This window comes from Lolium rigidum, chromosome 6 (assembly GCF_022539505.1).
Source record: "Lolium rigidum isolate FL_2022 chromosome 6, APGP_CSIRO_Lrig_0.1, whole genome shotgun sequence".
NCBI lineage: Eukaryota > Viridiplantae > Streptophyta > Magnoliopsida > Poales > Poaceae > Lolium > Lolium rigidum.
The window spans coordinates 86,968,744-86,985,540 of NC_061513.1; positions in this window are offsets into that span (position 1 = coordinate 86,968,744).

Genomic DNA, 16,797 nt, shown 5'->3' on the forward strand with positions numbered 1-16,797 from the left:
TCGATCGACGCTGCGACAGGTTTCCAACTGTTTCCAAGTGCTAACTGCGTCTGCATGCACGGGCGCGTCTGAAACGTCGCCTCATTGACGTTGCATGCTTTAGGGCCTTCTTGAGCGGCATGCAGGGAAGAGTGGAATAATTTTGCTCCGTGCCTTTTATTTTTGTCCTGATCTTTGTGTAATTTCCTCGACCAACGATCGACTAGTACTCGAGTACGCCTTGTATTTTTCTTCTGCTTTTTTTTCCGGGGGGAGAAAGAATGTCAATCGTGTTCATGTACAATAATTTTGAGTGTTTTTGTGATCCTACTTAATTTCGAGATAAATATTTTGTCTTTGGCATGATTAATGAATGTATTATCGTTTTCTCACGAGACACTCCCATTCGAGTGAGAATTAATTTAGAGCTAGTTCAACTCTACCACCGCCGGAATTTGCATCATGATTCGTGGTGAGTTGCACATGGATTGCAATTGATATTTTCCAGTTACATATGAGTTGCACAAGAGTTGCAACTCGGATTTTCCTAGTTACACATAGATTTGTATATGAGTTGCAACTTAGTTCTTTCGATTGCACATGGATTGCACATGAGTTGCAACTCAAATATTTCCAGTAACATATGGATTAATGTGGGTTGGAACTCAGTTTTTAACAGTTACACTTTTCTTTTGAAAAGGATAGGATTTCCAAGAATTTCCATTAAAGAAACTATGTTGTCTCTATATATACAAACTCTAGCAATAAAAGAGAAAAAGGAAATTGCATCCAATAACATCTGACCTCTCACCCTAACACCAGCAAGAGGAAAACTTTGAGCCACAAACCAGACTCGCAGGAGATCACAAACGCCAAACATGCAACCGTCAGTTATTGCCAAGCGACAGAAGACAGACAAGTGACGTTACTTGAGTGAGAATTAAGCTAATTGTCAATCGAATGAGCTATAGATGCCCCTTTTGTTCTCTGCTCAACTCTAGTACAAAAGCACAAATCTTGCTAATTTCGTGAAGAAAAAAGAGCCTGCATGCAGCCGGGTAAACACGTACTGCATGATATGTTTGAATCAAACAAACATCGTATAAGTTTACTGCTTATATTAGTAAGCAATACAGCCCTGTCCAAGAAAAAAAAAAGGGTAAGCAGTACAGAACAGCATTCCACTCATTGAACAATAATGTCTCTTTCAACGTCTCTAGGCAAGTTCGGCGTCAGCCAGATCAATCGATATGCATGGCTCATGGACTTGGATTCAGATTCCACTAGCAAGTGCACCACTACACCGTGGCAAGTCCCAACAAAAAGCAACCATTTTATGATTCTATATGTCTTACGCGAGAAATGATCCTCAACTTTGCGAGATCTCAATGGGCTACATAATGGCCTGACGGGACTTGTTGTGCGTAACATCTCGTGACTGATTGATGCGATGGAACCAAGAATCCACAGACGTTTGTTGGGGTACTTGTCTCAGAGGCTGAAGTTCTAGCACCGGACTTGCATGGTAGAATATCTGGCTAGCTGGTGCTTAGTGTCGATTCCGTAACATCAATCATAAATCAAGAAAATATCAAAGGTCTCAATTGTATACATCGTTTCCTCGGGTTTACGGGCGCTAAATTTTATCATGCTCAGTGCCTCAGTTGACAGCAGTTTTAACCCATATGGGACTGAAGAAGTCTCAGCTGCAACTCATGTATATTTTTCAGCTAGAGAAATATCTCAATGGTTTATGTTGAGTTCAAAACCACTAAGTGACTATAGAAGTGGGGGATGAAGAAGATAGCCTGACAGTGTGCTTTGCTTCGTCGCGGTTTTCCTGGCCACGTGAGAATATTCACGTCAGGACCGTGCACACGAGCACCTTCAGGTGTAAGCAATGGATCAGAAGAAGAAGATACCTCACAACATGTTGTGCGAACACGGATTCAGTTGCGTGGTGATGTCCCGTCTAAACTATGCACGTCCCGACTGTGGGCCTGGTGATTGGTAATTTTTGGCGGTATTGCCCACTACTGCTAGTTTTATTTTATATTATTTTTTCCCTGGACTTTGGCTATGTACATCCTTAATGCCTCGGCTAGGTCTTGACATTATGTTGTTGCAAAGACTGAACGTAATTGATATCTTCCTGGTATTAATATATATTTCCTATGTAAAGGTGCATTTTTCACCCAGTACAAATCGCTAACAAATTGAATGGCCAAGTTCTTGACGGAGCTCTAAATTAATGTCCACCTCTTTTTTCTCAAGTGCAACCCATCGCAACTGGAAAAAAAATCAATTGCAAACCAAACTCACTTGCAACTCCCAGACTAATATGAATCACATCGACGCAGATCCAGCGGTTTGAGGACATGAACGAACTTTATGAATCACGTCGACGCAGATCCAACGGTTTGAGGACATGAACGAACTTTAGCTTAACTGTGATCTAGTTAAACAATCATAAATATTCTTAGCCTCAGTTTGCGGTTGCTAGATTATGTTATGTTGGGATTATTTTCTAATATGTGGTTATAAGCCAGGAAAATAGGCCAAAGTCTAGGGAAAGAAGACCTAGTTGAAGATGCTGGATTGTCATAATCAACCTCCATGCTTAATGGGACCAAGCTATCAATTTCATTGGAAGCTAGACACCCCAAGGCAAACTTTGTTTGTGTGTTATTTTTTCCGAGTTTCTCCAATGTGTGTAATAGTTTCTTTGTCAACTTTAACCAACTCTTGAACTTGGCCATATAACATATGCATAATACATTTACTTTCAGAAGTGGTGGGGGCACTTTTCGATGCAATTCAGTTGTTAATATCATCTTATAAAGTACGATAGGTCGGTTACTGAATTTTACAGCCTGATACAAACAAATTGCTGGTACTACACACATTGCCTGATGGCAAAGTTCATGTCGACTTCATCTTTATAAGCAATAAGTTAGTTGATCAATCTCCACATTATTGCCCAACGAAGTGTATCATAAGCTGAATCAGTTGCATTTTTTTCGATAAAGAGAATATATTAATATCAAAAAGATACCAATTACACCCAGCCTCTGCAACAACGCACCATCCTAATGGCACTACGGATGCACACAGCCAAAAAAAAGGAAAAGAAAACTAAGAAACAAAAGTCCCGCTACAGTATCTCGGGCCTAACAACAACAATACATCCACCGCCAAGACAACACCTGAAATACAGACTCTCCAAAAACGACGCCTCCAAGAAGGGAACAATGCTCTAACACCGTCGCCGCCCGATCAACGATCTTAGGTTTTCACCCTGAAGATAGTCCCCGCTCTCAAAACAATGCCTCCAACAAGGTCATTGCCAGGCACAACCAGTTAAGGCCAGACCTTGGGTTTTCACCCTGAAAGGTAGGACTCTGAATTTCACCTGTGTTGTCGCCCCCACTTTCATACCGCTGTTGTGAAGCCCGGAACACCAAGCAAGTCCCTCAACAGCGCGGAGACTTGAACCTCCCTTAGCTAGTCCTCCCCTCCGGCCTTCATGAACTTCTCTTCTTCCGACTTTCATCATGGATCCATAGTCACTTGATGTCAACACAGAAAAAGAGCTTCGCACCTCTCCCTCCAGAACCAATCGGTCGGAATAAAAGCATGGGTGCGCACGACCGAATACCACCGATCCAGCACACTCCAAGCAAAAAAGCACTATTACATTCGCCGGCGGAGCCTTCCGGAACTCAACACTCCGGCTAGATCACGAGTCCAGGCCTCCGGTAGGTCTTCCTCTTCACGTAAGAGAGACCCTAGGACCACCGCCTTTATTCAGGTCAGACCCCCACGTCGGCGACCATCCCGAGCTGGCCACTCCTACCCTCCACCGGCGACTCCGTCGCCGGCTTCCATGCATCTCCATCTCGCCGCCGGAACGCGGTTATAGATCGATAGATCCACCACCACCAACCGCAAGCCGACCCTCTCCGGCGAAGAAGAGGGCCACCTCCACCGTCGTACCCAAGGCTGCTGCCCCGGGCGACCCCGTGTCGCGGGTGAAGCCCGAGATCGCCTCCACTCACCGGCGAGAGGCGGGGGGAAATTGGCGCAGGCCATGGGCCTGGCCGCCGCCCACCACCAGCCCCTGCCGGTGTGCTGCGGAGAGCCGACGGGAGGAGGGAGCGCAGGCAGGCCGCCGCCGCCGATCCCAACCGTGCCGGCCGATCCACCAGGGGAGAGCCGGCGGGAAAAGGGGGCGCAGCGCAGGCCGCCGCCGCCCATCCCATCCGCGCGTCCTCCATGCTCGAGCAGGGGAGATCCGGCCGCCGTCCACCATGCGTCGACGAGGAAGGGCCCCCGCCGCCGCCACGCACCGTGGGTCTTTGCCCCGGCGGCACTACCGGCGGCGGCGGCGGCGGTTAGGGCTGGGAAGCTGGGGTGCGGGAGGGTTAGGGAGGCTGAATCAGTTGCATGTAAAGCAGAAACCTACTAGTTCATTAACCAGTTGACAGTTTCGTCTGGCCTCCCCCGGTTTTGCATGCTTGGCTGCTCGTAGTTGGCATTGACAAGCAGGAGCCGAGCTACTTGAAGATAGCAGGGTGATACATCCGGGTAGAAAAGAAATCAATGTGTGCAGCCCTCTAGACACTGATTAGTCCATCCATGTGGCTTATATACAATTCCAGGTTAGGCAGGAGCAGTTAGGGTTCTAAAAGCAGGATCCCACTTATCCCGCAAATCTTAACCACCAGTAGAAACTAGGTAGATGCCTATATGCCTTCATTCTACATTTACATATTTTGTACTAGTCCGACTCCAATCCGCCAGCCGTTGCGGCGCTTGCAGCTCTGGGCACCCCGATTTGTTCTGCTCTAGCTCCATTCATGACCGCAAGGACTCCGGGGAAGGAGGCCATGACGAAATCCATAACAAACTAGAAAAACGATGGCCAAGCAGACAATCTGGAAAAAACACCCTTAATTGATAGTCCCTTGCCCCCTCCCCCCGTTGCCGCCGCGAAAGGACGCCACTATCTTCGACCGGAGCTTCGCGGCGGCCTTGGATGGCGTGGCTCTTCCGATGGAGATGGACACTGGGGCGGCGTAGACTTCCTAGGAAACTTCGCGGCTGTTGTTGCCGTGAGGGTGGCACGATGGCTAGATTGAGGGGATCAGTGTGGCACAGCTCCTCATCTCAGCATGTTGCATGGTGGCGATGCCGCTGAGATCTGTGGCCTGTCATTGGGCGCCGACGGGCACCGGCGTGGGACCATGCCGATCTTCCTAATAAAGGTGGCGGTTCTAGTGCCCTTCTCGCATCACGACAACGATTTGTCTGGTCGGTCCTCCTCGATCTAGCCGCCGCCATGTTCCGGAACTACTGCCGGAGGTCTTCATGAATTGGCACAACGCCCCTGGATATATGGATCGGATACAACCGGATCGTGCGCGTCCATATCGGCCTACGTGGATTCATGAGGGCGCATCGTGGAGCTCCGCAGTTTGTTAACACTATGGGTCATGTCGGTATCTCAATTTTCATGGTTTAGACATCGGTGGAGAAGGTCTTGCTAGCTGAGATTGGCTGACCAGTAATGGCGGATGGGGCCTTGGAAGTGATGGAGGCTTTGCTTCATAGACTGTTGCTCAGATTTGGCTTGCAGGGCTTTCCTGCCCACTCTAGACACGGTACCGTGAGTATGGTATTTGATAACTTTCAGGAATAACGGTGGCAAGTGGGAGCCTAAGGTCTGACCTTCATTGATTGTTTCTACCAATGTTCTTGCTGAATATACTGATTTGAGAGCTTAGCTTTTTCCATGGTCTATCGCAACGATATCCCTCTCTATACAACATTGTTCAGCATAAGAATATCTTGGTTTCCACGGTGTAAACACCGCTAAATATTACTTTTAGACGGAGCTTAAATGTCAAAGACTCATTACTATTAACCTTAATATGGAGCCTGATAAATTTGTATGGAAGCTTACAGATTCCGGTTTATTTACAGTTAATTCTATGTATCTCGATTATATGAATGATCATACTAGATTTTTGCGTAAGTATTTGTGGAACTGAAAATCCCTTTGAAGATTAAAATCTTTATGTGGTCCCTTAATAACAAGGTCTTACTTACTAAGGATAATTTGGCAAAGCGTAGGTGGATGGGGTCTAAAAAGTGTTGTTTTTGTGATGCTAATGAAATTGTCCATCATTTGTTCCTTGCATGTCTATTTGTTAAGATTATTTGGAGGATGATTTATTTTGCTTATAACATTCAGTCACCTGCAAATATCAAAAATATGTTTGGAATGGAGTTCTAAAGAAAGATGAGAATAAAATTCTGATTGGGCTATCTGCTATATGCTGGATAATTTGGAGAACTAGAAATGATATCATTTTTAATTGACCAGCGCAAGAATATGGGTACTGGATGCAACCCGCTGCTGGTGGTTACTCAGGTCTTCTATTTCCGGGCTACTGGATGACGACACAGTAATAGGATCTGAGTGTAATTGGTATTTACGTAATATTATTATTTTTCTTTATCAAAAAAATTAATTACCTACTCCTTCGCTCTCGAACTTGCCAAAACGTTCTACACGGGGAGTGAGTAGCACTGAATGTTAACCAGAAATAGCTTCCTGATTCGAGCCTGCATGCATGGTAATATACGAGCTATATACATCTCTAGTCCCACAACTTGCATGAGATGTGCAAACTAGTCCCACTTATTGTAAAATGAGGTATCCTAGTCCCACAACTTGTCTTGCCGTGTAAAACTAGTCCAAGCTGATTAAAAACTGACACGTGTAGATGGTTTCTTTGCAGAAATGTCCCTAAATATTTTTCTTTAGCACATGTGAGAGGTGTAGAAAGAATAAGAAAATAATATCCGCATCTGAGGCTCGAACACACGACCAAGTGGTCAAAAATTTCGCGTGCTTACCACAACCATTGCATCCAATGACAGATTGTGAACTGTTGTAGAGTTTATTGTTACTACTCGTGTGATCAGCTTAGAGCCACGATGTCATTATGATCATTATATAAGAGAATGTTAATTTGGATATTGTATTTCGGCTTTTCACCATCCAAGGTAACTAGTTAGCAAGATCAGGCATTGTGGAGCGATCAAACATAGAACGTCCAAACATACTACTCCCTTTGTCTCAAAAAGAATGTAGATATGTTTAAATTTAGATAAATCCGCTATATCTATTTTGAAAAGGATGGAGTACAAATAGTAACGTCAGAAGTCTTGAACTCTTAGTTGATCACAAGCATATAAACTTGAAGTCTAGTGCTAATATGCTAGTGGAGACAACTCACACAAGCTTATTTTGCTCTAGTGGTGCAGAAATCACGACGCATTTGCTTGTTCTACCAATTCTCCAACACCTCGGCCCAATTGATGTCCATTTAGCGGAGCTACACAGAATTACATGGGCAGGCCGGGCTGAAAGAAGTGATGCTAGCCCAGTATTCATAGGAAGCTGGACTACTAATACATAGGCCTTTCCACAAATCCTCGACAGGCCATGCACGATTTTTCCCATGTGTAGCTCCGCCCGCTTGTTTGCTACAGGGTACCCTATCTTCTCTCTTTGAAAATTGTTGTTATCAGCATGGGTTCTTGTTGTATTTGTCAGCTACATAATACATTATTTTGGTATAGGAGCATATTTGGAGCCTAGATTATGATTATTGGCTCCGTGAAGATTGAGATAGTATCTTTTTTGGGATTTGGAAGCTAGTCACTAAGCAAGAGGTTGGTATCATACATGTTGAATGATGAACCATATAGTTTTAAATGTCACTACCTACTACATGTCTTTTTCCGGTTAAGTCGATGTATGCAGACTATATGAATGTGCACACATTCTTTCTTGAAAAATACTTGTGAAAAATTAAGGTACCGCTCAAAATTATAATATTTATGTGCTTCGTACATAAGAAGGTGTTTTTAACTAAGGATAACCTTACAAAAAAAGAATCGGACGGGTTATACAAAATGTGCTTTTCTGGCTAACAGGAAACAATTGGTCATTTATTCATCTCTTGTCTTTTCTCCCGTTTAGTTTGGAGAGTGATCCATTTCACTTATAATATACCTCCAGCAACTAATATAACTGATCTCTTTGGTTATTGGTTAAACGGGATAGGCAACAAAATTAAAGCCCAGATTCGTTGGAGGGGGGTGCGCTTTAGTTTGGACAATTGGAAATTGTCAACATGATGTAGTTTTTAACAGATGTGCCAACTCTAATTTCTTGCAGGTTATACACATGGCTGCTTTATCGATACACATGCGATCTTACCTCCTTCATGTGAAGTAGCGGGAACCTATGGATACTAGATGCAATCGTTTGATGGCGGTTGTACGGGGTATATTCAACCAGGGTGGATGGCTGCGTTCTAGGTGCCTCCAACATGCATAGTAGTCCTCATGTTACATGCCCTTTCTTTAATTAGATGGTTGATCTATGCATTTACTTTGAGTGCCCATTGAGATGTAATACTCAAAATAATCTTATGACTATGCGATACAAACAAGGTTGCGCACATCATTTCGATGCAGAGGTCATGGCATGGCTCCCATTTCGGAAAAAAGAAAACATTGATTTGCATAAGGGTGGTAATGGTCCGTGGGTACTAGCCAATGGCAAAATTTGAATGACAATGGTGTCGTATGGATAGACACTGAGGTAGGGCGGCTGTTCAAAATCATTGACCCAACGTCTCTCTCTCTTCTCAACCTAGTCAAGTATGCATAATGTGGAACCCCTATGGCCTCGCGAGCCGCCCCAGGACTCAGGGGGCCATCAATGTCGTCGCTGCAAGAGCTCTCCCCGCCTATCCATCCACCTCGCCGCTGCCAAAGTCTCTTTGTCCTCCCCATTGGCTTCTTGTCTATCTTGTGCTGCCTCCAATCCCCAGTTATCCATAGTCGGCCAGATGGGTAATCACCGGTCCCGACCATGGCCACAACATGTGTATCAGCCTAGGTCACCTTGGCTGACCTTGTGGTGCGATGTGACCACGTCATCCATCCAGATGCAGGGGCTCCTTGCCTACCATGTAGTAAGTTGCGACATGCGCCTTGTAGGATCCGTCGCAACCGCTAAGGGCTAGCTCGAAGGCTGATGGTCTGGCCTCGGATTGTGGTACTTGGACACCATTCGAGGAAGGTAATGGAAGCAAACAACGGCCACCGGCGTGGAGTACCAACCGAGCCATGATGAGCATGAGATCTCCAGTGAGGCATGTGATGTATGAACCACAATTTGAGGGCAGATTAATGGATGCATGTGTGGAAGATCACGGTTGTTTTGATGCATGCATTGGGGTTGCTTGATGTCCATGAAGATCGTATCTTGCAAATCTAATAATGCTCCATAGCGGCTTGGCTCTAGTCTTTCGATGGGTCAGGGCCATGTGAGGAAGCTGCTGGCTCCTGGGTGTGATATCGTGATGATGTTGGGACTCCAAGTGCAGAGTGGTGTGTCAGCAAAGTATTTTACCCACAAGGGTGACTCGAGAGTTTATATCGAACTCTTGGGGAATGGCGTAAAGAGTTGTCTCTCCCTCCCTTCTTCTAGCAACCCTGCAAAATAAAATAAAGTATTGTGTCCCCAACTCCACCGTGTGTTTTTCAAGCACAAGGTTTCGTGTAAGTAAAAGTAAACAATGTAGTAACTAAAGTAAAGTAAACTAAGCAGCTAAAATAAACTAAGTAAAAGCGATAAAGGTTTGTTTGTTTTGGGGTTTTGAGTGCAAATAAGAAATAAAAGTATTTTTGTATTTTTTGTTTAAACTATTGCTTCCAACAAAAAGTAATATAAAGTAATATAAAGGTGTTTCTTATGATTAAAATTGGACTGGGGTTCATGGGTTCACTTGAATATTCTCTCTTTTGAGTTGTAGTGGACAATAGCAATTCATCGATGAGATATGAATACAATAACTTCAACATATATAAGATAAGAATTCATATGGGCATCATGTCCTAACATAGAGATGATGCAACACATCTCTCTTACACTCCACCAGATAGGAATAAATTTCAAGCAATCTTGTATTAAGAATTAACAGAGCATAGCTATAAGAACTTCGACATGATGTTTGAATATCAAATATGCTACCTTGAACAAACAAGATCATTAATTTTGTCACGTAATAAACATAGCGCATGCATTCACTTTATCCCTAGTGAGATAGCAAAATAAAAGGAAAAGCCATAATAGATCATGAATTTGTTGTCACTATTCAATCACTAAACCATGTGATTCCATCTGACACACACATCACCCCACACACGGTCTTGCATACAAGTTGGATCAGAACCAATACTTAAAAACGAGGTACATAGTATGCAACTATCAATACATCTTACACAAAGTATAGCAAAATCTCATAGTATTATATCATAGAATAAAGATCCACCACATAGGTATTATAAATATGACCATAATCATGCTGGGAAGCTCATATGGTACTAAGAACTATGAAGAAATGATAGAAATAGATCAAGCTACTGCCACAAACCCGTAGTCCAGAGGTGGACTACTCCCCCTTGATCATGGTGATGATGAGGAAGACGTTGCAGAAGGTGGAGATCCCTCCGACGGTGATCCTGGTGGAGTTCCCCCTCCAATCTTCGCTATTGCAGACTCTGTTTTTGTGTTTCTATATTTCTGTGGCGCTCTCCTCCCGATAACTCTTCGGTGTAATATATATAGTGATTATTAGGTCAAAATACGTTGGTGGCCGAAAGAATCAAACAATTTGGATGATCGACAGCTGAGAGAGGGCAGGTGGCACGCCCTACAAGACTGGGCGCGCCACCTGGGCTCTTTTGGGCCTCAAGCCCCTCCAGTTGTGCTTCTAGGGCTCAGGGTACTTCATTCGTTAAAAAAATGATGCTCCAAAAATCCTAGTTCAATTTGAATCCGTATAGTTCTCTCAAAGTGAAAAATACACAAAACAGAGAATTACTGTTCTGCAGTGTTATAAACCAAATAAAAGGGATCATTGGTAAATTCCCATAAATCAATGTAAAATATGGTATTATCACCATATATGTTGCAATTATGTGGGTATTCATACTAATAAAGGACAAAGTTCATGTATGTATTTTACATGCATAAGATCACAGTGGATGTGGGGTTGAAGATGTCACATCGTTTGTGTGAATATGGTTTTGTTTGTGTGGCGATTTTTACATCAAACCGTACACACGAAGACTATGAGCTTTCTATAAGTGCATTGCAACAATGGTTTTTGCTGATGCGAGACACTGATCGTTTTAGCGGAGCCATTTTCCTTTTTTTCTGGTCTTTGTGCATCCGTGATGTCTCCATTAGATACACGTCGCCATGGCTTTACCCCTAGCGAGGTCGTTCCCACCATCGAAGTCAGAGTCTAGGTGTGAGCCCACTTAATAATACAGAGAGAGTTTAGAATAAATGGCTTTATATAATAAAAAAATTAGCTCACGCATTTTGTTTAATACTAATTCTTTGTGTATGAAATTTTGTTTTCGTTTATGAATAGATGTCCATGTTTAGAAGAGAAATGCTCACATGTTAGAAAAAGTTCTGTGTATATCATAATAAAAATTCGAGTATTTACTAAGGAAAAAAAGCTGAACTAAAAATAAGTTTGATAAATACAAAGAAAAATAAAGAAAAGTTTGCCTATCATAGAAGACAAATCTTGCATTTACGAAAAATGATAAATTAAATAATTAGACCGAGAATAAATTGAAAGGGAGCAGGAACATAAAATATTAAAAGTGGAATAAGCACAATAAAATAAATTAACAGAAAAGGGAAAACGGTGTCTAAAAAGTGGAAGATGATAGATGGATCTGACATATGGGCCAGAGATGTCAATGAGAGGGCTGAGTGACTCCAGTTGGGATTGTTTTTCTTCCTATTGTACCAAACGGGTATAGGGTTTAGATTGACCGGGATCAGTGTGTTTAGGGTGCTGATTTCAGGGATTAGGAGTTTGGGGTTCGATTCCAACAACGTCTACAACTTTAAGGTTTTTCTCAGACTTTACTCAAAAAACAATAAAAGAAAAAAAACAAACGAGGAAAAACAACGGGACGCTGCTAGGCCGGTCTTGTGCGGGTCAGGATGTCAGTGGACAAGTCGCTGGATGTTGCGGTCACGTCCGCTTCAGCCGCAAATTTTTTTACGGGATTTTGTGGCAGCCACAAATTATTTCAATGGGATTACGCGGATTTCGTGGTTGCCGCCGGCCGTGCTGCTGGCTGCTTTTGTACGTCGACGCCACGAGCTGCTACTTCAAGGCTTCAAGCTACTATTTGACTATCCACCAGCACGTAAGGATTGGACAGCACTAGCACAGAGAGCAGCGCGCAATCGCCAAGCTCGGGCGGTACAGGGCACGTCGAAAGCACGCAGGTTAGCTAGACGCCCGATCTCCGGCGGGATGACGTCGTCCAGCAGGTTGGAGGAGAGCAGGAGCGCCTGGAGCTCGCTGCAGTTGCCGAGGCTCCGGCGGATGCCGCCGACGAGGAGGTTCCCGGAGAGGTTGAGGAACCGCAGCGCGTCGGGGATGGCGAGCGAGAGGCGGCGCAGCCCCGGGAGCGCGCCGAGGGCCGCGGGCAGGGACCAGTTGAGGGCGAGGTCGAGGGTCTGCAGCGCGGCGCAGGCGAGGGACGGTGGGATCTCGCCGTGCAGGCGGTTGCCGGAGAGGTCGAGCGCGCGGAGGCGGCGCAGCGTCCAGATCGCGGGCGGATACCCAAGGGGATTGGAGATATCGTTTTTTTTTCTTTCGAAGGCAAACGAAGAAGTGGTCAGCCGCTGGGAATCGTGGCTTTCGTGGTTTTGACCACAAACGCCGCATATATTTCGTGGCAAGCCATGTACGCCATTTGGTCTAAAATTGGCGGGCGGCGTATGTGGGCACGCGGTTTGCCGCTGCCACATCCTGATGTGCGGGATGAGGCGTGGGTGAGATCATTGCTGCATGGTGCGTGCGATGGTGATCTGGCTGACATTCTAGCACCATTCGTCGGTACGCGAGGGCCGGGAAACCGGGCAAACGGAACAAGAAAGAGGCCACGAGCAAAAATGGCCGGTGCGGCCTGGCCAGAATTTGCCACCGGCGGCCCGCTCCACGGCCACGACCGTTGCCGTTGATGCCGTCCTTGATATTTCCGCCTGAAGCAGCGCCCAATTGCCCGTGCTCCAAAATGTATACGGAACGTCACTGTCGCCGTGCGCGTGGGAAACGCGGGTCGCCATTTTCTCTTCTGGGAACTATTGGGTGGACGAGTTCTAGTTAACGAGGAACGGGCGGTGGCCAGGCGTATGCTTCGCCCCTCCCCCCCACCCCCCAACCCCCCAAACGTAATGTGGCATATGCTACATCTGTTTCAACAAATAAGGCGTCATCGTTTTACGTGTTTTTGTTTATTAAAAATTACTTCAAATATATAAAGATTGTTTATATGATATTAATATTATTAAAAAGTGTTTTTCAATATAAATCCAACTATACTAATTACCTATAATATTATCAAGATTTCATTGCTCAATTTTTATTTTGAAATTCGTCTTACAATATGCATGCGCCTTATTCCTTAATAACGGAGGTACTATTACTTTTTTTAGTCTTAATACTCTGGCCATTAGCCCAAGACATAATCCTAAATTTCTAATCCAGCCCAGCCCAAAGCAATGCCACGCAGGTATTAGCACAGGGCCTAGGCAAAACTAGGGTAGTCCTATTTAACTGTGTTTAGCGTCGGCGAACGTGGAAACGCTACCAGATCCAAAACATGTCATTCTCCACATCATCGTTATCTTCTTCCTTCTGTTCATCAGCCCCCACTCGTCCCTCGCATCATCCCTCCTTGTCAACCACCCGATGCTGCCGCTGGCCGGTCCCGCGTCGTCTCGCTGCACAACCCTCCTCGAACTGCCCCCACCGTCGGTCCACCGCCTCCCTGAGCTTTCCTCTAAATCCCCCCATCTTCCTCGGCTCCGGCGAGGTCCCCGCACCACCACCAGAACCCTATGTTGTCGGCCACCACACCACACCCTAAAACCCTAAGGTTTCCTTCCTCACCTCCGCCAGCAACACCGCGGCCAGCCGCTTCGTCCCTGCCTTCGGTGCGATCCATTCCTCACCTAGCCGGCAACGCCGCGGCCAGGTCGATTCGATTTCCCAGCAGTCCAGCACTACACTATCTCAACTACTCCCTTGGATTTATATTAATTGACTCAACTTTACCTTGATACAAATATATCTAATCAACAAAATTATCTAGATACATCCGTATATAGATAAAATTGAATCAATTAATTTGAGCCGAAAGGAGTACTGGATTATATTCTCCTGTTCGTCCGCATGAGATCTCTCTTATATGTCGACTTACATCGTCCCGCGCGGCCACGCGCCACACCCTAATTCCTAGGAAGATCATGCCAAGGTATTGAGGCATTGCTGTTTACTAAATCACCCTAATTTCTAGGCAGATCATTGATGTTTAGTCCACACCTTTACACTATAGATAGACCGTTTGAACAAGTCCCTAAGAATACTCTAAAGTTGTGTAAAATGAAGAAGATCCAACCGACTTCCCCATAACACTCCAGATTTCATGGTTAAGGTGTTATACAGGGCGCTATAAACACCCGATGACATATTTGAACATACCCAAGTACAATAGAACCTCCACCATAAACTCAAACAATGGTTCCACCGTCCACCATATAGTCACATTCATACTTATAGGAAACTAATACTTTGCTTATAAATATGGAATGATACGAATAATAATTTTTAAAGACTTAGATATGAAATAATCAATGACATGTTCAAGCGTTAAAATTGCCTTGAGACTCCGAGATAATGCAGTTCAATGGTTTGGCTTGGCCTTGGACCTCACATTTTGAAAAGAATCATCATTGTCTCATAAGACAATGTTTTAAAAAGCAATTTCATGCTACTAAGCATGTTAATGATATGCTTAGTTGGTTTATGTTTTTCCCCTTCTTTGTGTGTTTTACCCTTAAGTTATATATACCAACTCTATTTTAGGGTTTTAATATTTCATTTAAAATTTATTTTAATAATTTTTAATGAATTTTACAACTTTCATGATTCCAAGTGGTAAGAATCATGTTTTTGTAATTTCAAAGATTTTCATAGGAACTTCTCCCTCTCGGATCACTGTCCCCTTCTCCTCTCCAACCAAAGTGGTTTGCGAAAACCCCCGATTTTTCGCTTTGAGTCCTTCTGGACCAAAATGCCGAGGTTCAAAGAGGCTGTTCAACAGGCTTGGACCGTGCCTTCAACGCACACCCAGCCGGTTCACATCATCAACCACAAGTTGAAGTCGATGGCGCTTGGCCTCAAATCTTAGAGTAAAGGCCTTTTCTCTGACTGCAAGCTTCAGCTCCTCATGGCCTTAGATGTCATCCTGCAGCTAGATATTGCCCAAGAGTCCCACGCGCTCTCTCAGGACGAAAGACGTCTCCGAGCCGATCTTAAACGTTGGGTTAGATGCCTTGCTGCTCTGGAAAGGTCTAGTCAAGCTTCCAGAATCTTGGCTTCATAGCGCGCCACCAAAGGACCTTGCCCCCCTAATTTGCAAGGCCTCCAAGAGAAAGAATCAGACAATTCGGGATGCACTCCATGACCATAACTGGGTGTCTGACATTGCGGTCGATGTTTTCACTGTTGAGCATATGGAGCAAACGTTCGCCTTTGGGATCTTGTCTCAGATGTCCAGTTCCCCCTCGACTCGGAGGACACCATAACTTGGTCCTTGACCCCTAATGGATGCTATTCGGCCAGCTCTGCCTACAAAGCCTAGTTCCTCGCCTCTCTACCATGCCAGTTTGGCAGCATCGTCTGGAAGACCTGGGCACCCCCAAAGTGCCTTTTTTCGCCTAGCTCGCCGTCCAAAATCGTCTCTGGACCGCTGACCGCCTTGCGAAACGTGGATGGCCACATTAACCTACCTGCCAGCTGTGCAAATGTACCCCTGAGACGGCGCGTCGCATCCTCTTCGGATGTCGTTTTTCCAAGAGGATCTGACGGCCGCGGCCTCTTGGCTTTCTTGTCCGGATCTTATCAGCAGCCTAGGGGTAGGTAGGCATAAGGTGCTTGACTATTGGCACGCCATCACCAAGGCCACCACCTCTTCCCCCCAGAGGTTTGCGAACAGCTATCACACTTATCACCTGGGAGATTTGGAAGGAAAGGAATGAGCGAGTTTTCAACAACAAGTCCTCTTTACCTTCGGTCGTCTTGCATAAGATCAAGGAAGAAAGGAAGGAATGGATCCTCGCCGGCGCTAAGAACCTGGCGGAGCTTGTAGACTGATTTCCTCTTTCCTTTCTGGGTGTGGGGGGGGGGGGGGGGGGGTTTCCCCACCTCTTTTTTTTTGTTTTTGTTTTTTTTTGCCCGTTTAAAAAAAATGCCCATTTTGCTCTTGTAACCCTTTAAATCTTCTTTGAAAAAAATCAACAAAGTTTTGTAAAGTCACATAAAAATCATATTTGCATTCCGTAAGTTTTCATGATTCTAAAATCATGTGAATCAAACGAAACCTTATACTTTTAACTCATTTTACCTCATGGCAATAATTGCATGGTAGGAAAAATCAAACCCCTCTCAAACAAAAAGGTCAAATCTGAGTCAGGAACCTCCGCACAGATCTCCACACCAGTTGCTGCGTTATATATCGAATTTGCTGCGTAGTAGGTAGTGTGCGGAGGCTAGTTGTTCATAGATCTCGCTCTGCAGCGAGGCACCGACGGCCACACAACACACATGTAGGCGAGGACCATGG